Source organism: Phyllobates terribilis, unplaced genomic scaffold (assembly GCF_046119375.1).
Source record: "Phyllobates terribilis strain yellow unplaced genomic scaffold, ASM4611937v1 Scaffold_1__5_contigs__length_1240528914, whole genome shotgun sequence".
NCBI lineage: Eukaryota > Metazoa > Chordata > Amphibia > Anura > Dendrobatidae > Phyllobates > Phyllobates terribilis.
In genome coordinates, this window is record NW_027362761.1 from 1,035,390,903 (window position 1) to 1,035,413,470 (window position 22,568).

Genomic DNA, 22,568 nt, shown 5'->3' on the forward strand with positions numbered 1-22,568 from the left:
TGTAGTAGTCAATTTATTGCAGATTTCCCTCTACTGAGTTTTTTATCGCAAAGTTTGCAGATAACGTGAGTTGGCTCATCCTTTGCAGTGACAAAAAAGGCCCATGCTAAGCAACCCTTGCTGCCCCTGCGAGCTGCAGACCCGTGACTGCTGCTGGCCACAGCCACGGTTGTGGCTAAGGATGCAGTGCTCCTCGTGCTTGTGACGCGCCCCCTGGGCCATGTTGTTAGGGATACCCGGAGCCGGATCAGATGGGGGTTGTAGTCTCCGAGTGGCTGTGACCCGGTCCGTGCCCAGGGTGTCAAACTCAGTGTGCGGCAGTCCTTGCAGATGTTCTTAGTGTCGACTACGCCACCCGTTGATTTGCGGTCAAAAGGCTGCCGCTGCAGGATGGTCCGCTGAGGCTGGTGGTGTGTGTGCAGCTGTGGTAGTATAACCCCCAATGGGAGGGGTATAGCCTCAGGGGGTCAGACGTGGAGGATGGTGGTTGTGAAGGTGCAGCAAGGAGACTCAGAGTCAGGAGGTGCAGTTCAGGGTTTTTACTTACTGATGTTCTTTTGGTCACTCTGGCCTTGAGTGACCACCCGAGCCGTGCTGCGTCCACCAGGTCCTGGACTCGGCCAACCCCCAGGCAATTCTGGAGCGTGGTCCTGAGCTCCTTTCTGACTCTCCCTTCCTCTGGCCGTTCCCACCAGGGATCCACTTATGTCCGGCTCCCTCGGGTCTCTTGTTGGTCAAGCCTCCTCTGGGCTCCCTGACCCTATGCTCGGTGTGCCTTTCTAGTGGATTTGGTGAGGGTCGTGGCAGATCCTGCCCACAACCTCCGGTTCCTGGCTAAGGTGTGCTTTGGCCTCTGCCAGCTTGGGATCCGGTACCCTCTTGCCGACCCTTCACCCTTTGTCCTTATTCTGGGATCTTGGGGTTCCCTTCTTGTCTTTCTCTCTGGGTCCTTCTCACTCCTCTCTCTCTCTCTCAGCAGGCTCTGTTCTGGAGCTGGGCCCAGCCGGAGCCACAGCTCCCTGTCAGCCCTCCTGGCTGAACTCCTCTGCTCTGCTCCTCAGGTTAAACTCTCACTGACTGACCCTGTTCTAAGATGGTGCCCACCTTATATACTCCCTCTATGTGTGAGCTCAGGTGACCAGCACCCAATGAGCTCCTATCTTTACCCAGACTACTCCCCCTATCTGCCCCTACACTACTGGGATGTTCCACCCCCCTCCCACTCCAGCCAGGGACAGACGCTGTCGTACCTGCACATATACTGGTGGGAGTACCGTCGTTCTGTCCCCCGGAAATGGGATGTATGTAGTGCATGCAGCCTACTAGCTCAGTTCCACACTCCATCCTTACCCGGGAGTGGAATACCACACCTCTGGCTTGAGGTGTAATACCCCTGTAGCAGCCGAGTCCTCAGGGTGCTACATTCCCCCCTGGTAAATCACAGCACGTCCTCGGGCTGTAAAAGAATAAAAACATCACAAACATACAAATTTTTTTTTTAAAACATCATAAACATATAAAACATTATATATACTATCAGCATAAAACTTTTTCATATAAAACATTCTTGTTTCTCCGGCCACGGTGCAACTTGTGACCGGGTAAGTGCCACAGTCTCTGGTAGAAAAAACAACAGTTTCCTATAAAACCGGTAGGGGGCGCCTTAGAAAGCGCAACTATATACAAGGGAAGGTATGGCCGCTCTCAGTCCTCGGCCAGAGGGGAAAAGGGATGGCTGTTCACAGTCCTCAGCCTGTTAAGGGATATGGGACACACTAGAACAGTTCACTGGTCCCAACGGGGACTACACTTTTGTAGCAACAGTCTCTGTACCCACACGGGTAATTATTTACATGTTCTATTTACAGTTCATCAGTGGCGGTGTGCTCTTGGCTGAGGGTAATCTTTAGACCCGTCCGGGTCCTCTTGATCCTCCTCACCCCGTAGCTCCTTCTCAGTAAGTCTATGCACGTGCAGGGCATACGGACCCTTGGCGCACTGATGCCGGGTGAAGGTGACCTCATCACCCAGGTATAGGTCACGACCTCTGTGTCCCTCCGGCAGATGACTTTCAACGTCTCTGCGGGTGACAAAGACGTCGCCGGGGGTCTTGTGGTCCCGGATGAAACCCCACCCGTGCTCCAACTGGAATTTTATTACAGTCCCGGTGGCACGGGGACCGTGGGCTGCACGGGGGTTCCTCCTGGTCCGGCTCTTCTGCTCTGCGCTCTGTATCTGCAGCCGCTGCTCACGGACCCGCCTCTCTCTCCGTTCCCGGTCGAAGACCTCTAACTGCTGCCGGCAGCACTCCGCACGCTCAGCTGCGGCCGCCCAAGTTTCTTGGGTGAACCCCATGAGATCTCCTCCAGTGGGGTCCCACTCAAACTGTGTCTCCTCCAACGAGAGCGGGGTCCTCTTGACGGGCTTCGGAGCCGGAATCAGGGGCTCGCACAGGGGCCTTTCCTTTTGGAGCTCAAGTTGGTAATACTCCGGTGGCCATATAAAGGGCTGCCCATCCGGGCATGTGTGCTGGGCAAATAGATCTTCACCCAGGTGTGGCGCTGTGGACGTTGAGGGCGCTGTTTTGGTGGCGGCGCCCGGGTTCACCAGGCCTTGCGACCAGGCCTGGGGCGCCCTGAATGTAAAGGGCACCGTGAAGACGGCGGCGCCCGGGGTTACTTGGCCCAGTGACCAGGCCGGTGGCTCAGTGGAGGTAGAGGGCGCTGTTGGCACTGCGGCGCCCGGGGGCACTCGGCCTTGCGACCAGGCCGGTGGCGTCTCCTGCTTGGCCGCGCTCTGGATCGAGGCGCGTGACGTCACAGGGGGCGTGGTCGCGGCTCCGGCCGCTTGAGGCCTAGCTTGGAGCGATGACGCAGCGGCTACGGGAACGGTGAGTGGGGCTTCGGGCTCTGCGACGGGGAGCTGGGGCAGGTTTATGGCTTCTGGGCACGGGATATTGTCGTCCCCATTACCTGCCTTCATCTCTTCGTCTCCCTCCGCGGCGTCATCTCCGGCCGTCGTCCCTCCTTCGCCGTCCTCAGAGGTGGACTTGCTCCTCGCTGCGGGTGACATGCTTCGCTGGCAGGCTCCAGCCTGCAGGGCCATCTCTCGGGTCCACTCCGCCAGCGTTTCCTGCTGCACCCGGGCCATCCTTCGTGCGAGGCCCTCCAGCGCGGTCTGTGCACGCTCCCGGTCTCGGGGGAGCTGTGCCAGGATCTCCAGCAGGCCTTCTGGAGTGGCGGCCTGCAACAGGCTCCTGACCACAGGGTCGGTGCTGCCTGACTCTCCCTCCATCTCCGGGTGTGTTCTCTCCAGACTCCTCATCTCCGGGTGCGCTCTCTCCAGACTCCTCCAGGCTGCACCCATCTTCGCTCTTTTGTTCCGTCTCCGCCCACATTGGGGGTGGTCCTGGGGCAACTTTGTGATTGCCAGTTCCAGGGGCAGTTCCTTCATGCTGATGGACATATCAATCATCACAGTCTCTGCTGGTGGGGGCGGTTTCCACTTTTGGCGCCATTTCCGATCCTGGCCCACGATGGGAGGTGGCCTCTTGCCATCCTCTGGCACGCCCATAATGGCGTCCGCTCTGCCAAGGCGGGAAATCTTCTGAAATGGCGGGAATCTTCTCCCAGTGGCGGGAAACTCTGTGGATGGCGGGAAAAGACTGCAGATGACGGGCAAATGGCGGGAACTGAACCGAGATGGCGTCCGATGGCGGGGACCCTCTGGAATTGGCGGGAGACTTCTTTTTGAGGTAAATGTGAACTTTTCTTCAGGCACGCAGTACCCGATGGTTGCGGGCACGTGATCCTGCCGACTACGCCAAAGTTGACGCGCCCCCTGGGCCATGTTGTTAGGGATACCCGGAGCCGGATCAGATGGGGGTTGTAGTCTCCGAGTGGCTGTGACCCGGTCCGTGCCCAGGGTGTCAAACTCAGTGTGCGGCAGTCCTTGCAGATGTTCTTAGTGTCGACTACGCCACCCGTTGATTTGCGGTCAAAAGGCCGCCGCTGCAGGATGGTCCGCTGAGGCTGGTGGTGTGTGTGCAGCTGTGGTAGTATAACCCCCAACGGGAGGGGTATAGCCTCAGGGGGTCAGACGTGGAGGATGGTGGTTGTGAAGGTGCAGCAAGGAGACTCAGAGTCAGGAGGTGCAGTTCAGGGTTTTTACTTACTGATGTTCTTTTGGTCACTCTGGCCTTGAGTGACCACCCGAGCCGTGCTGCGTCCACCAGGTCCTGGACTCGGCCAACCCCCAGGCAATTCTGGAGCGTGGTCCTGAGCTCCTTTCTGACTCTCCCTTCCTCTGGCCGTTCCCACCAGGGATCCACTTATGTCTGGCTCCCTCGGGTCTCTTGTTGGTCAAGCCTCCTCTGGGCTCCCTGACCCTATGCTCGGTGTGCCTTTCTAGTGGATTTGGTGAGGGTCGTGGCAGATCCTGCCCACAACCTCCGGTTCCTGGCTAAGGTGTGCTTTGGCCTCTGCCAGCTTGGGATCCGGTACCCTCTTGCCGACCCTTCACCCTTTGTCCTTATTCTGGGATCTTGGGGTTCCCTTCTTGTCTTTCTCTCTGGGTCCTTCTCACTCCTCTCTCTCTCTCTCTCAGCAGGCTCTGTTCTGGAGCTGGGCCCAGCTGGAGCCACAGCTCCCTGTCAGCCCTCCTGGCTGAACTCCTCTGCTCTGCTCCTCAGGTTAAACTCTCACTGACTGACCCTGTTCTAAGATGGTGCCCACCTTATATACTCCCTCTATGTGTGAGCTCAGGTGACCAGCACCCAATGAGCTCCTATCTTTACCCAGACTACTCCCCCTATCTGCCCCTACACTACTGGGATGTTCCACCCCCCTCCCACTCCAGCCAGGGACAGACGCTGTCGTACCTGCACATATACTGGTGGGAGTACCGTCGTTCTGTCCCCCGGAAATGGGATGTATGTAGTGCATGCAGCCTACTACCTCAGTTCCACACTCCATCCTTACCCGGGAGTGGAATACCACACCTCTGGCTTGAGGTGTAATACCCCTGTAGCAGCCGAGTCCTCAGGGTGCTACACTTGCATCACTCCGTGTTTGTGCCGTAGGGCGAAATGTAACCTCCTTGTCTTCCTCCTCCTCCTCCTCAGATGAGCTACTCGGCTGCATGACTCTAGGATCTTCAACCTCGTCATCATCCAATATGTTATCCCATTCTTCGCCTTCAGAATGACCCCTCTCCTCTTGTTGCCCTGACAGCACAGTACAGTCCACATGAGCCTCAGGTATCTGAGTCTCATCAGGATCACCTCCCTCCCCTGCCGTTAACTTCTGGTGACCATAGTCAGGAACCTGCTCCGACCCTACTTTGTCCTGCCCTGAATCCAAGCTAAAAAAATTTGGCCATCGGTGCAGATGCTTTCCTCCCCTTGACTCTGTGACTGTTTGGAGTACACTTCTGATGCCCAGTGAAGTTCTACAGACTCGTCCTTCTGTGGTTTGCTACAGTCAGTTGGGCAGTTGGCCAGTTGTGACGCAGGGGAAAGCATGGGTAATTTGGTTGCCACCTCTGTGGACTGTACTGCGTGTGATGTTGAGGTGGAGGAAGAAGAGGAGAGGGCACTGGAAGCAGAGCTTGCCATCCACTGGAGCACCTGCTCTTTCTGGGCCTTATCAACAAGGCATATCGCTGTGCGGCTGCCAAAGGAAGGGAATGCAGTAGGCCATCCACTAACATAAGTTGTCAGTTTTCTTTGGATAGGACCTGTTTGTGTTGGTTCACTAGTGCTTTCACTAACATTACCACGTACCCCACGTACACCTTGAACACCAAACCTATTCCCCATTCCACCACGCCCTCGCTTTTTCCAACTCATGTTGGTCAGATACAGTGGTAGGAGCACGCAATTGACTAAAGAAAAATATGTTTTTTTCCTGTGCAATAGCTCAGCAAACACCTGAATTTCAGTGACACTAAATGACAAGGTAAGATATGGCCTGCCGTACAACATTACTAACAGACAAAAGAAATTTGTTAGTGTGCATGAGGCTGATAAAACCTACGAGATATTCTCCAAACAATTTCAAACTGACATGTCCCCGGCTAGATTACTTTAGGGACAGAAGAAATTTTTTTTTTGAATGTGGATGAGGCCAGTATGACATAGAATATATGCTCCAAAATATTTCAAACTCAGATCTAGCCAGCTGTATCACTTTACTCAGAGCAAAAAATATTTTTGGGTTACTCTGCATAAGCTCTGCGTCCAGCTGACTTTGACCGCCACTGACGTAGTAGCTGGCTTATAGCACTGTATGACTTTTGGCACAGGAAAAAATATTTTTTGGATTGGGCCTAGTAAGAGAATTTTTTTTTTTTTTTACTGTGTAACCAGGACAAGTTGAACGCCACTAAAATAGGATCTGCCTTTTAGCGGACAGGATCAACTTTGCCACAGAAAAAAACCTTTGGTGGACTCTGCCTGCCAACCAAAAATATATATAGGTGTGACTGTGCGTACAAGCTGAATTTGACCGCCACTGATGTAGTAGCTGGCTTATAGCACTGTATGACTTTTGGCACAGGAAAAAATCTTTTTTTGACTAGGCGTAGCAAGTGAAAAAATTTATTTTTTTACTCTGAAACCACCTGAAGTTCAACTCCACTAAAATAGTATCTGATACTAAAAAAAACTTTAGTGCAAACAATAGCAACAGAAAAAAAACAGATTTTGTGCTCTGCAATAAGAAACTCTGCAGACTGTGCAGAGCACAATTTCAACCCCACTAAATGAAAGGTGCACTGCTCTTGCTTGATCACAACTGCAAAAAACGATTCAAGGTATACTGACACATGGAGCTCTATACCAGCGGTGCACAGCACTGTTGTATGGAATGGGCCCTCTGTTTCTGTCAGAATCTCAATACTTGCACAAGAACACCAAAAATGTGCTGCACCAGCGGTTGCAGAGGTACACAGGCCTGAAATTATCTACACTGTCTGACTACCACACAAGCGCCCATCTATCTAGCTAATTTCTCTCATTACACAGGAGAACACTGAGCTGCGTCTGTCTCCAGCAGTGACATGGATATATTAGCGCTGAGGGAACATGGCCGCTTTTTATATTGAAAGGACATGTGATTTCTGCAGCCAATTGCAGAAGCCCTTATGTCTGGACAGTGTAGATGCCTCCTGCGCTATGATTGGCTGGCAGCGCTTTCCTCAGTTAAAGTTACCGCCCACAGGAAAAAAAAAAACAGTTCGCCACTGATCTGACCTGTTCTAAGCTCTGCACAGCCCCCACACTCACCTGGCATATGTCACCGCTCATCATACACTTGCACTATGCTAACAAAACTGTTCAAAACGTCGTGGTTGCCCTGTATTTGCGGTCCCGCGAAAATTCGTTGAACTTTTCCGATTTTAGGTAAATTTGCTCGCCTTTGCGATCACGAATCCAAATGTGCCATATACGTACCGAATTTGAAACTTTCGAACATTCTCCGAACAAATTTGCTCAACACTAAAGACGAGTTGTGGCTGTGAGATGTCGACATGAAGGTCTGACCAGATGGAGAAGAAACAGCAGAAACCAACTCTGATCAGATGAGACGTCAGCGGTAAGTGCCTGGAAGTAAATAGTATTCTGTATCTGCACTATAGGACTTGGAGCGATAATGTAAAATCCCTTAGGCTGCATTCTCACATTTGTGTGAAATGTCCGTGTGCTGACAGATTTTTTTATGCGATGGTCCACAGACTCGTAGAGTTTTATAGGTCCATTCACACATCCATGAAAATCACAGATCTGAGAATGATATCTGTGAGGGTCAGAGAATGTCCTGTTCTGATCCGATTTTGAGGATCAGAATAGGACATACTCAACGCGTTTGTAAAAGCGAGCAGCATACTGACACTGCACACAGATGCAGGAATGTAGCCTTATTATGTATAGCTATATAGTGTACTCACTTATGTATAGCGCCATCCCTAGTTATATATTTCCTCTTTTATTATGTATAACACCCTCCTTTATTACGTACCATGTTCTCTAGATATATATGGTGCCATCTCTTATTATATAACTTCCTCTGCTGTTATGTACAGTGCTGTACCTTACATAGCATATTCTTGTTATTTTTGTCGGTCACAGTGCCCTCTCTTTATTAAATAGTCGTCTCTTGTTAGATATATAATGACTGCTGATGGAGCAGCCGGTGACCAGAAGACCAGTCCATCAGCTCCTCCATCAGAAAAGAAGCTTTCCCATGCTCCATCAGCCGTTATTGCATTATATATTTAACAAGAAAGGACGGTATGTAATAAAGAACAGGGCGTTATAACTAATCCGAACCAATATGTAAGGGACAGCGCTGTACATAACAAGAGAGGGCACTGTGTAATAAGGGACGGCAATATACATAATAAAGGAGGCTATGTAAGAGGTATATATGTGTGTGTGGCTATATATACATCTGTACATCTGTAGCTTTGTCGCCATAAAAGGTGGGGGGCCCAGACAGATTTCTTGCACAGGGGCCCCAAGCAGTTAGTGTCCGCCCCTGCACTACATAATGTACAGATCTGTGCTATTCTGCTCCATACACTATTCACATCCTGCCAATGGTGGAGTGGATAACAGATGATCAGTGGGGGGCTGGGTGTCTGTCCCCACCTCACCTATATGATATTGATGACCTATCCTATGTATGCTGTATGATAAATTTTGATCTTCTTGCTAGACCTGTTGTACCCTGATCCACACTTCTTTAATTTATTTGCACCCCTATTCTTGATCCTTTCTAGTGAGGCCCAAAAAATGTTGTGGCGCCCCTGAGGGTTCGACCGCCTCAGGAATGCTGCACTTCTCCAATGGAGTGTGGTGTTCCTCCTCTGAGGTAAGGCCAGTGTGATGGTAGTGACCTAACCTTTTGCATCCAACAACACATTCCACCAGAGGGAGCTATTATGCACTAGGTGCTGCTCCCCTGGTTACAGGGAGACTGGGGAACACAAAGTGGTAGGAACCAGTTAGTGGGTGTGGGTGGAGGAACAACTAGTTGGTTACACTTTAGATTTCATATTTAATAGAATGCCATCTTTGATCTTGGTCGGTCCGCCCGTTCTTCTGTCTAGCCTTTGCTAGTCTGTTGGCTGTCACTGTGCTGTCAAAATACTGTGTGTAATGTGACTTCCCTCCGGGAGCGCAGATCCTGTGTGGGCCTGCACCGGCAAGGGGCACAGCCCTCGTACCCTGGCCTTGGGACGAGAGGTAGGTTGCAGACAAGGAATGTCTCAACCCGGCCGAGGACCAGGATCAAGAAGGCCCGGGAGCTTTAGAGTGTGGCTCCCTAGCAAATGGGTCCCGGGGAGGATGCAGACGGAGCGGAGCACGCCACCTGTCCTCGCCTACCTGATCTATTCAGAGGGATTCCGGCTGCAAGAGGGGTACCGGCCCCCGATACCCGACCTCGTACTCTACGTCCAGGACGGGAAAGCCCGGTTAGGCCCTGAGGATCCCATCGGGCATCGGATGGAGAGGAATTGCCACCCGTGCCCTAGACCTGAGAGGAGCTCAGAGTGGGACCTGGCCTATCTACACACGCACATACTGGAAAGGGTGAATTCTGTAGTGCAGGAACACTCTGGTGCAGGGTCGCTACCGAACACTGGACTTCCTCGGAGGTAGTCGGACCCCCATCCCTGGTGGCCGCAGGACTCCGCGAGGAGCAGGGAGTCGCCTTCCCGCTAATATCTTTGAGTGAGTAAAGCCTTGGAAGTTCACCCCTATGGCCTCCGGACTGTTCATTACGCGCCATACCACGCGACGCGGTGCACGTACTCCCTGCGCTACTGCTACCCCCCTTCATCCTGTTTTCCTTCCCTGAGGCCTTGCTCCGCCTGTGGGGAGCAGTAATAACTTTAGCCGCCACGACATCGGGCCTCAGTGGACTGCTAGCGGCGCTGGTGGCCCTTCACCAGACACCACAGGTGGCGTAGTCGTTAATCAGCCACTCAACCCAGACAAGCCCACACCATCTCTTTCTAATGTGATGGCCCTGAGCACGGGTCGGGCCCAGGCCATGGCTGCATCCCATCTCTTCAACACAGGGCCCGACACCGAGTCCCCCAACACCCAGGGTAAAACACGGGCTTTCTGAGTAGAGGCGTCACAATGTCAATGACACAAAATAATTCAGGCCCATTTAGCCCAGTAAGACCCCCAAACCTCCATCAAAATTATGACAAAACCTGGACTGTGAATGTGAATAGGCCTTACCACATTTTTATGAGGCATTAAACAGTTTTCATACCAAAGACATTATTTTTTTATTCCGTACACTTTCCCACTGTAAAAATAACAAAAAAAGCTATACTCATGCACTCATTAAAATTGATAGGCTGCAGGGTCACAACTACAGCATATGTGACCACTGCAGCCAATCGCTGGCCTCAGGGGTATTGTGATGACTGCATCTGTGGCGCCCCTGGGGGTTCGATCATCACAGGGATACTGCACCTCCTTAATGGGGTGTGGTATCTCTCCTTCGAGGTAAGGATGGTGCAACTATCAGGACCCCACCTTCGCACCCAACACTACACTTCTCCCACCTGTAGGGGAGGCTAATAGGCACCAGCGTGCTGCCCCAGCCGGGCTAAGTGGAGCTGGGGGAACCAAAAGATAGGGGGAACCATGTAGTGGGAGAGGGTGGAGGACACACATGTAGGTTACACATATTTAATAAACAGCCATCTTGGGCTTATGGTCTTTTGATTGTGATCTTCATCTCTGAACGTGGCTTTCTGTGTGAACCTGCAGTTGATGGGGACACGGTCCTCGTTCTCTGGCCTTGAGTCGAGGAGCGGGCAAGAGTTAACGGTTGTCTCTACCCGGTCGAGGTCCCTACCCAAGAAGGCCTGGAGCAGAGGAGTCTAGCTCCACTGGAAAAGGATCCCAGGGGGATGCAGACGGAGTGGTGTACGCCACCTGTCCTCGATATTCTGGCCTAGTCAGAGGGATTCCGGCTGCAAAAGGGGTACCGGCCCCCGATATCTGACTTTGTTACTCTATGTCTCAGTCGGAGAAGCCCGGAGGCTCAGTGGATCCCACCGGGTAACGGAGCGGAGTCGCCACCCGTACCCTTGTTCTGTGCATAGTCCAGAGGGAGACCCGGCCTTTCTACACACACGGATAGGAGAGGACTTAGTTTCAAGTCTAGGAACACTTTGGTGCGGGGTCCTGACTAAAGCACCTGAATTACTCGGAGGTTGTCGGACCCCCGGTCCTGGTGGCCGCAGAACCCCGTGAGGAGCAGGGAGAAGCCTTGCAGCTGCATGCCCCACCGTGAGTAAAAACCCTGGAAGTCTACCCCTATGGCCTCCGGTCTCTTTATTTCTGCACCGCACTGCACAGCACCAGAACTCCTCCACTACAACTCCCTCCACCCGCCTCTCTGCCCTGAGGCCCTGCTCCGCCTGTGGGGAGTAGCACCATCTCCTGCTGCCACTACATCCCACCTCAGAGGACTGCCGCAGCGCTGGTGGCCATCACCAGACACCACAGGTGGCGTAGTCAATATCACCACTCGATGAACACTAACCCTGAAAGCCCATTACACCCTTTTTTTAAATGTGACGGCCCTGGGCTCGGAACGGGTCCAGGCCACGGCTACAACCCACCAAACATCTGACCCGGCTCCGAGTAACCCCACTTCCCAGGGTGAGGGCTGCGAGCGTCACACATCAACATTACCGCTGAGCCCTATGATTGGCTGCAGCCATAATGTGCACTGTTGTCATGATGTTTCTGCTATAATCTGTGACCAAAGACCAGGGACAGAGACAGTGGAGAGACATTGCTGAACCTGGGAATCCTTTAAAGCCTAAGGTTGTGTCTGCTGGGTCATGCAACAAGTGTTAGAATAGTAGTTCATTTTCTATTGATGTTTTTCCATCACTTCTCATTGACTGCAATATAAATTACAATGCACATGTAGCAAAAGATTTATTGGACCCCCATTCTTACAATAATTGGGGTCTTTAGTGTCAGACTTCCACTATTAAAACAATAATGAATACTGGCAGCATATCGCTTTAATCAGACTTAATTGACTGTGACGGTTGTAGCGATACCATATGTATAAAAATAAAAAAACATAAAAATGTATATCACTCGCTTTTTTAAATAAATGAAGACATTAAAATAAATAAATAAATACACACATATGTATATACAGTGGCATGTAAAAGTTTGGACACCCCTTGTCAAAATTACTGTTATTGTGAACAGTTAAGCAATTTGAAAATGAAATGATCTCTAAAAGGCCTGAAGTTAAAGATGACACATTTCCTGTGTATTGTAGGCAAAAAATATATGTATATTTCTATCTTTTACATTTTATAAATTACAAAAAGGAAAATGGGCCGAAGCAAAAGTTTGGGCACCCTGCATGGTTAGTACCTAGTAGCCCCCCTTTTGCAAGTGTCACAGCTTATAAACGCTTTTTGTAGCCAGCCAAGAGTCAATTTTTGTTTGAGGGATTTTCATCCATTCTTCCTTGGAAAATTCTTCTAGTTCTGTGAGATTACTGGGTCGCCTTGCATGCACTGCTATTTTGAGGTCGAGCCACAGATTTTCAGTGCTGTTTAGATCAGAGGACTGTGAGGGCCATTGTAAAACCTTCAGCTTGCGCCTTTTGAGGTGGTCTATTGTGGATTTTGACGTGGGTTTAGGATCATTATCAATTTGTAGAAGCAATCCTCTTTTAAACTTCAGCTTTTTACAGATGGTGTTATGTTTGCATCAAGAATTTGTGGAAATTTAATTGAATCCATTCTTCCCTCTACCTGTGAAATGTTCCCTGTGCCATTGGTTGCAACACAACCCAAAAGAATTATTGATCCACCCCCATGCTTAATGGTTGAATAGACATTCTTTCCTGAAATTCTGTGCCCTTTTTCTCCACATATACCTTTCATCATTGTGGCCAAAGAGTTCTATTTTAATCTCATTGGTCCACAAGACTTGTTTCCAAAATGCATCAGGCTTGTTTCGATGTTCTTTTGCGTACTTCTGATGCTCAATTTTATGTTGAGGAAGCAGGAGAGGTTTTCTTCTGATAACTCTTCCATCAAGGCCATATTTGTGCAGGTGTCTCTGAACAGTAAAACAATGTACCACAACTCCAGAGTCTGCTAAATCTTTCTGAAGGTCTTTTGCAGTCAAGCGGAGGTTATGATTTGCCTCTCTAGTAATCCTACGAGCAGCTCTCACTGACATTTTGCCTGGTCTTCAAGACCTTATCTTGACCTCCACTGTTCCTGTTAACTGCCATTTCTAAATTACATTTAGAACTGAGGAAAGGGCAACTTGAAAACGCTTTGCTATCTTCTTATAGCCTTCTCCTGCTTTGAGGGCCTCCACCATTTTCATTTTCAGAGTGCAAGCCAGCAGCTTAGAAGAACCTATGGCTTCTGTGGCTTCTGTTCTTTGGTACAAGGTTAGAGGAGGCTGAGTTTTTTGCATCACCTGGCCTTTCCTAACGATGATATTGATAGTGATGAAGTCATAACCCTAAAAGGCTAATTAAGGTCTGGAACTTTGGTCAATGCTATCTGAGCACATAAATCTGCTAGGGTGCCCAAACTTTTGCATTGGCCGATTTACCTTTTTGTAATTTATAAAATATAAAAAATAACAATATAAATATATTTTTGCCTAAAATACAAAGGAAATGTGTCATATTTAATGTTAGGCCTTTTAGAGATCACTTAATCTAAAACTTGCTTAACTGTTCACAATAACAGTAATTTTCACTAGGGGTGCCCAAACTTTTACATGCCACTGTATTTTGATATCTTTATCAAAAGGGGTGATATAAATTTTTCATGTTTTTTTATTCTCCTGCTATTATTTAATCATTTGTTTTATATACTGTAATGTAATATTTAGCTAAATCACTGTCTCCTATAAAGCCCAGCCATTGTCTGAGCTTCACAGGGGTACCAATATGGCAGTCATGGGGATCTTGATCTAGTCCCTGGCTGCCATGACAACTCATCCGCACTCCACAACCACATTTTTGGTGGTGACCAATGCATGCCACTTTCACTGGAAAAATAAAAAAAAAAGTCTTTAAATATGATGACAAAAAAATATATTTTTAAAGTGTTTTAATGTGCAATAGCAGTAGAACTTAACCCCTGTAGAACCTTGGACGTATGAGTACATCCAAGATTTCCTCCCCCTGTTAGATGTGGGCTCTGGCGATGTGCCCGCATGTTTTCTGCCACATGACAGCTGATCCAATCAGCTGTCATGTGCCCCTAACAGCTGTGGGTGGAATCGCAATCCACCCGCAGCTGTTACCATGTTAAATGCCGCTGTCAAACCCTGACAGCGGAATTTAACATGGCCGCGCTGGAAGCACGTCATATGAGCCACCCATTGGCGCGCCCGTTATATGATCGCGGGTCGCCGATGGGCTGGCATGACAACTCGGGTCTGCAGGAGTCCCCTGTCGTTGTCATAGCCGATCTGTTATGAGCGCAGCCCAGCGGTCCATGCTCATAGCAGATGAGCACTTTTGTTACACATAGCAAGGCTGCAGCCCTGATGTGTATAGCATAGGCGATCCGATGATCGCAGCTCTTAGTCTCCTATTGAGCCACAATTACGTTTTTTAGGTTGCAATAAAATGCAATAACAGGTGATCAAAACATTGTATCTATTTCAAAATGGTATCAATAAAATTGTCAGCTCGACATGCAAAAAATAAGCTCCCGACCATCCCCAGATACCAAAAGATGGAGACCCTATGGGTCTCTGAAAATAGCGCCTTTTTTTTTTTTTTTTTTTTTTTTACAAACTTTGTATTTTTTCACCACTTAAATAAAAAAGAACCTATACATGTTTGGTATCTACAAACTCGTAATGACCTGGAGAATCATAATGGCAGGTCAGTTTTACCATAGAGTGAATATGATAAAGATAAACTATTGTGGAATTGCACTTTTTTGCAATTTCACCACACTTGGATTTTTTTTTCCATTTTCCAGTACACAATATGGTAAAACCAATGGTGTCGTTCAAAAGTACAACTCGTCCCTCAAAAAACCCTCACATGGCCATATTGACGGAAAAATAAAAAAGTTATGGCTCGGGGAAGAAGAGGAGCAAAAAACGAAAACGCAAAAAGGGATAAATCCAAGGTGGTAAAGGGGTTAAATAAACTTTATTAAGTTGGAATCACAATAATTGTCATAGCCCAGAAAAGAAATACACATTTTTCAATGCTTTATCGTGCAGCACAAATAAGCAGCTCACCCCCCAGATAGCGCGCCTCGATCTCCACACATATCAATTTGAATACATCATTGACCCAGAGATTAACATTATCTAGATATTTATAACATATTGCAAAGTGAATGATGAAAATGTAAAACACAAAAGAGAATAAATGGCAGAATTGCTACTTTTTTACATTTCCCTCTCGAAGTTATGTAAATGCAATCAATACATTAAATATATCACAAATGGTGACTTAAAAAATACAATTTGTCCTAGAACAAATAAGCTTTTTATAACGGTGTCAATGGAGATATAAACAAGTCATGCCTTTTGATATTCTTCAATGATAAAAACAACAAAAAAAAGTACAATTAGAATTGGGGCCCAAAATAGTCTGGTCACTAACGAGTAAAGAGAAACCTCCACAATGGTTAATATCACTGTTTTTAAAAGCACATGAAGTTACCAAACATATAAATGTATGTGTTAATATACCTGAGCCTCTCTGGTGTCACTGCAGTGGATTTCTTTCTCCTGAAGCGTTCAAGGCGTGTTTTCTCTTCTTGGCACTTTTTTCCTCTCTTCATCCACTTGATTCATCTTCAGATTGGAAGATATCTTCTCAGCTGATCTTGGAGACTAATATAACAGTCTGGACAAAACAGAGTATGGGGACAGGTACTCGTTCAGACACACAGGACTCGGAAACTGGTACAAGTTCTGCTGGAGTGACTTTAGAGTTCAGGGACTGTCTGCACAAGGACCAGGGAAGCAGGTTCAGGCACTGGCCGCTCAATGACCAGGGGTTCAGGTTCAGGCACTGGCCGCACACCAACAAGGGATTCAGGTTTAGGCACTGGCCGCACACCAACCAGGGGTTTGGGCTCAGGGCCTGACCACACATGGACCATCGGACCTAACAACTGTAGCATCGGCGTCTCTGCCCCCTGCCAGGCAGAGACGCCGTCCCACCTCACCTCCTCGCTCCCCTCGCTCCCCGCTCTGCGTTCTCCAGCGCTCCTCATCCTGCTGCCGGCGCACGCAGCTCCCCGGGCACTGTGCTTAAGGCGCGCGCGCGCTCCCTCCCTCTTAAAGGTGCCACGCGCGCCGCCCTAAGGAGTCCCCAGCCAATAGTCGAGGGTCCTCCCATATATAAGGCACCTCCTCCAAAATGGAGGTACCTGAGCAAAAGTTGTTGCACAGTGTTTCTCACCTCTGCTTCAGCCCTCAGGTCCCGCTGCTAGCCTGACTACCAGTCCTGCCCGCCAGCCTGTTACCTGCCTGTTACCTGCCGCACCTGCCAGCCCGCTCACCTGGGAGCACTTGCCTGTTGCCTACCTGTTACCTGCCGTGCAAGCCAGCCCACTCACCTGGGAGCACTTGCCTGTTGCCTGCCTGTTACCTGCCGTGCCTGCCAGCCCGCTCACCTGGGAGCACTTGCCTGTGACCTGCCTGTTACCCGCTCGTTACCTGCTGTGCCTACCTGGAGACTCCTGCCGTCACTTGCCGTGACCACCTTCCAGCCCACCCTGAGGCTCCTGCCGTCACTTGCCGTGACCACCTGCCAGCCCACCTAGAGACTCCTGCCGTCACTTGCCGTGACCACCTGCCAGCCCACCTAGAGACTCCTGCCGTCACTTGCCGTGTCTACCTGATAGCCTACCTGGAGGCTTCTGCTCGCCAGCCTGTCTGCTGTGCCTACCTGCTATTCCGGTCAGTCCCTGCCATCTGTACCGTGGGAGTCACCTGCTCCCTTACAAGGTTGTCCCCAGAGTAGCACCTGGTCCCTCTGCTCGGTCCCTCCATTGTCATGGAGCCGTTAGCCGCCATACGACCAGGGTCGGTCCGAGTTGATACTTAGTTACGCCCCTCTGGGTCCCTTTTGCACCGTAGCACAGAGGTTCCACCTCCCGGACCCGTAACAGTTTGCTCGGGCCATGGAACCCGGTGGCCCCCAGACCCCCCAAACTCCGACCTGCACCAGGAGGTCTTACGTCAGAGGGCTTAACAGGAGTCGGTCCTGTCCTTCCTGCGATCTGTTAACTCTCGCCTAGGCGCATTGTCCGATCCGTCTGTGTCCATCTCTGGTCAAGCAGCGCCTGCTTCCGCGGCACCACAACCTAGTCCTATTATGGCATCCGGCTATGGACCCCAGCTCTCGTAACCTCCACATTTTGCTGGAAACCCTGCCTTAGCTCGAGGTTTCAAAAACCAGTGCACCCTGCTCTTTGAACTCTTGGCACATCAGTTCATCTCCGACCGGGCCAAGGTGGCATTCATCATGTCCCATCTCACTGGGGAAGCACTGGCATGGCCTAATCTCCTGTGGGAGAGAGGGAATCCCCTGGTGTCCGACCTATCGTCTTTCCTCGCTGCTTTCCGGAAAGTCTTCGATGAACCAGGACGAAAATCCTCTTCAGCCTCCTCTCTGCTACGTCTCCGCCAAGAGAGTCTAACCATGGGCCAATATGCCATTCGGTTCCGTACCCTCGCTTCTGAGCTTGCCTGGGACAACGAGGCTCTGGAGTCCATCTTCCGGGAGGGTCTTTCCGGTCGAATTAAGGACGAGTTAGCCGGTCGGGACATTCCCACCACCCTGGATGACCTGGTGTCACTAGCTACCCGGATTGATATCCGTTTCCAAGAACGTACCAAAGAGACAACCCGGGAGAGAAAGTTTCCTCGCCTTGCTCCTACTTTCCAGAGACCTGCCTCTCAACCAGTCACTCCCCGGGCGCACTCGCCCGAACCTATGCAGATCGACCAGACCAAGATGGTCAAATCTCGCCAAGAGTCACGCCGAGCCGAGGGGAGCTGTTTCTATTGTGGCAGTAAGGAGCACTTCATCTGTTCCTGCCCGGAGAAGCCGGGAAACTCCAGTGTCTAGGACCGCTCGGAGAGGTCGTCCTAGGCAAAAGTAAGCCCTCTCCGTCCCTGACTTTGTCTGTCTCTATCTCCTGGGGAGAAAACCGTCACTTTGAAATTGCTCACCTGGATTCTGGAGCTGCTGGAAACCTCATTTCCCAGTCCCTGGTAGAGCGATACCAGATTCCCACCAAACCTCTGGCTGAACCATTGTCAGTCGCCTCCGTGGATGGAAGACTCCTTCCGGTTACCATCCTGCTCGTCACTGAACCCATAACCCTGCAGGTGGGAATGCTGCATTCTGAGAAGATCTCCTTCCATGTGCTGTCCGGACTCTCTCACTCCCTATTGCTAGGTGTACCCTGGCTCCAGACACATGAACCCGTGCTGAACTGGCAATCCGGTGAAGTACTCCGGTGGGAGCAGGATTGCCATAGGACCTGCCTGGTTCCGGTTCGCCTGGCTCGTCCTCCACCTACCCCGGCTAATTTACCCAGACTACCGGCACCTTACTGGTCCTATGCAGATGTCTTCGGTAAAAAGGAAGCAGAGACACTGCCACCTCATAGGCCATATGATTGCCTGATCGACCTGGTACCCGGCACCACTCCGCCCCGTGGGCGTATTTACCTGTTGTCGTCAGCCGAAACCCGGGCCATGTCGGAGTACATCGAGGAGAATCTGGCCAGGGGATTCATCGGGAAAGCTACCTCCCCGGCTGGAGCCGGATTCTTCTTCGTCAAGAAGAAAGATGGTTCATTATGCCCCTGTATTGACTATAGAGGACTCAACCAAATCACGGTAAAAAACAAATACCCCCTGCCGCTCATCTCCGAGTTGTTTGACCGTCTTAAGGGAGCTAGGATTTTTACCAAGCTAGATCTATGTGGGGCGTATAACCTGGTCCGAATCCGTTAAGGAGACGAGTGGAAGACGGCATTCAATACCCGGGATGGTCACTATGAATACTGTGTGATGCCCTTCGGTCTCTGCAATGCTCCCGCCGTCTTCCAAGAATTGGTCAACGACATCTTCCGTGATCTTCTTTACTCTTGCGTAGTGGTGTACCTGGAAGATATCTTGGTCTTCTCTCCGGATCTTCCTACACACCGGAGGGATGTTCGTCAGGTCCTGCTTAGGCTCAGGCAGAATCACCTCTATGCAAAATTCGAGAAGTGCCTCTTCTAACAGACCTCTCTTCCTTTCCTGGGCTATGTTATCCCCCAGACAGGCCTACGAATGGATCCCGAGAAGCTCTCTGCTGTCCTAAAGTGGCCCCGTCCGGAGGGGTTGAAGGCGATTCAGCGTTTCCTGGGCTTCGCCAACTACTATCGTCTCTTCATCCCGCACTTCTCTTCCCGGACTGCTCCCATATCGGCGCTCACCCGTAAGGGAGTAAATCCCAAGGAATGGTCGCCCGAAGCTGAGGAGGCCTTCTTTTCCTTAAAGCAAGCCTTTTCCTCTGCCCCAGTGCTGCACCGTCCGGACTGCAAGAAACAGTTCTACCTGGAGGTTGATGCTTCCTCCTCCGGAGCCGGAGTGGTGCTCACCCAAAAGTCTTCATCTGGGAGAATGGTAACCTGCGGCTTCTTCTCCAAACTCTTCTCCTCGTCTGAGCACAACTACTCCATAGGAGACCGAGAACTGTTAGCCGTTAAATTGGCACTGGAGGAGTGGTGTTACCTGCTTGAAGGGGCTCTATACCCGGTGATCATCTATACGGATCACAAAAACCTGGCATATCTCCAGAATGCCCAAAGACTCAATCTGCGTCAGGCCCGGTGGTCTTTGTTCTTTGCCCGCTTCGACTTCGTCCTACATTTCCGCCCGGCGGACAACAATGTCAAAGCCGACGCCTTGTCCCAATCCTTCCTGTCCTCCGATCAAGAGAAGGAGCCTATGCACATCATCGACCCCTCCAAAGTGATGAATGTGGCCCCCTTGGATCTGACTCGTCTTCCACCCGGTAAGACGTTTGTAGCGGTATCAGATCGTGAGAAGGTTCTTCACTGGGGTCATTCATCTAAACTAGCCGGCCATGCTGGCCAAAAGAAGACCTTCCTACTCATTACCCGGCATTACTGGTGGCCTACCCTGCGCAAGGATGTGGTAGACTTCGTCTTGGCCTGTTCATCCTGTGCCCGCAACAAAGTTCCCAGACATCTTCCAGCCGGTCACCTCCTGCCTCTTCCCGTACCTGCTGCCCCGTGGCAGCACATTGCCATGGACTTTATTACTGATCTCCCTGTTTCTGCCGGTTATTCAGTCATTTGGGTGGTCGCCGACTGCTTCTCTAAGATGGTCCATTTCATCCCTCTGCCTGGTCTCCCATCTGCATCGGAGCTGGCCAAGGATTTCTTCCATCATATCTTCCGTCTCCATGGCCTACCCCTCCACATTGTGTCGGATCGAGGGGTTCAGTTCACTTCACGTTTCTGGAGAGCTACCTGTAAGCTACTGGATGTCACCCTGGATTTCTCCTCTGCTTACCATCCACAGTCCAATGGCCAAGTGGAGCGTATCAACCAAATCCTTACCAGCTACCTCCGGCACTTTGTTAACGCTCACCATACCGATTGGGTGGAGCTCCTACCATGGGCCGAATTCTCCTACAACAACCATGAGAGCGAATCTACTTTTAAATCCCCGTTCTTCGTGGTCTACGGTCAACTTCCTCGGATTCCGTTTCCCATCTAAGCCTCGGTGGACAACCCTGCCGCGGAGGCTCTTGTCAGCGAATTCTCCGCCATTTGGGAAAATACTAGGTCCGCACTTCTTCAGTCCTCCGAGCGGATGAAGAAACATGCTGACAAGAGACGTCTGGATCCACCTCAATTCCGCCCGGAAGATAAAGTCTGGCTCTCTTCCAAACATGTCCGACTCAAAATACCCTCCTATAAGTTGGGTCCTCGGTTCATCGGTCCACTTGAAGTTCTCAAACAAATCAACCCAGTGGCCTACAAGTTAAAACTCCCGGCCACCTTACGGATTCCCAACTCCTTCCATGTATCTCTCTTCAAACCAGTTGTGTTTAACTCTTTTTCCAACAATCCAGGTACTCCCCCTGCTCCGGTTTCTGCTGAGGATGTTTTTGAGGTAGAGAACATTCTGGCCACTAAGAGGGTAAGATGAAAAACCTTTTTTCTGGTAGATTGGAAGGGGTTTGGCCCAGAGGAGAGAACTTGGGAACCCAGGGAGAACATTCATGCCCCGCTTCTCCTTGAAAAATTCCTTTCTGGCCTAAAAAAGAGGGGGCGTAAAGGGGGGGTACTGTAGCATCGGTGTCTCTGCCCCTGCCAGGCAGAGACACTGTCCCACTCACCTCCTCGCTCCCCTCGCTCCCCATTCTGCGTTCTTCAGCGCTCCTCTTCCTGCTGCCGGCGCACGCAGTTCCCCGGGCACTGTGCATAGGGCGCGCGCTCCCTCCCTCTTAAAGGGGCCGCGTGCGCCGTCCTAAGGAGTCTCCGGCCAATAGCCGAGGGTCCTCCCATATATAAGGCACCTCCTCTAAAATGGAGGTGCCCGAGCAAAAGTCGTTGCACAGTGTTTCTGACCTCTGCTTTAGCCCTCAGGTCCCGCTGCTAGCCTGACTACCAGTCCTGCCCGCCAGCCTGTTACCTGCCTGTTACCTGTCGCACCTGCCAGCCCGCTCACCTGGGAGCACTTGCCTGTTGCCTGCCTGTTACCTGCCGTGCAAGCCAGCCCGCTCACCTGGTAGCACTTGCCTGTTGCCTGCCTGTTACCTGCTGTGCCTGCCAGCCCGCTCACCTGGGAGCACTTGCCTGTGACCTGCCTGTTACCCACTCGTTAACTGCCGTGCCTACCCTGAGGCTCCTGCCGTCACTTGCCGTGACCACCTGCCAGCCCACCTAGAGACTCCTGCCGTCACTTGCCGTGACCACCTGCCAGACCACCTAGAGACTCCTGCCGTCACTTGCCGTGTCTACCTGATAGCCTACCTGGAGGCTTCTGCTCGCCAGCCTGCCTGCTGTGCCTACCTGCTATTCCGGTCAGTCCCTGCCATCTGTACCGTGGGAGTCACCTGCTCCCTTACAAGGTCGTCCCCAAAGTAGCACCTGGTCCCTCTGCTCGGTCCCTCCCTGGTCACAGAGTTGTTAGCCGCCGTACGACCAGGGTCGGTCCGAGTTGATACTTAGTTACGCCCCTCTGGGTCCCTCCTTGCACCGTTCCACCTCCCGGACCCGTAACAACAACTCACTAGTTTCACACTAAGACACTAATGAATTAACATTGGTTTGGCACCTCCCTATTGTGGAGCTTGCCTTTTAAACAACATGCCTCCAAGAAATTTTTGGCTGGTTGCATGTGCTGCCCCTTTGAGAGCAGGGGAACGTGCGCACTAGGTGCGCCACCAGAAATCAGTGCGCAGGGAGAGGTAGCCACTCAGCCTCAGCGGAGAGAATGTTGGCATCCCTGC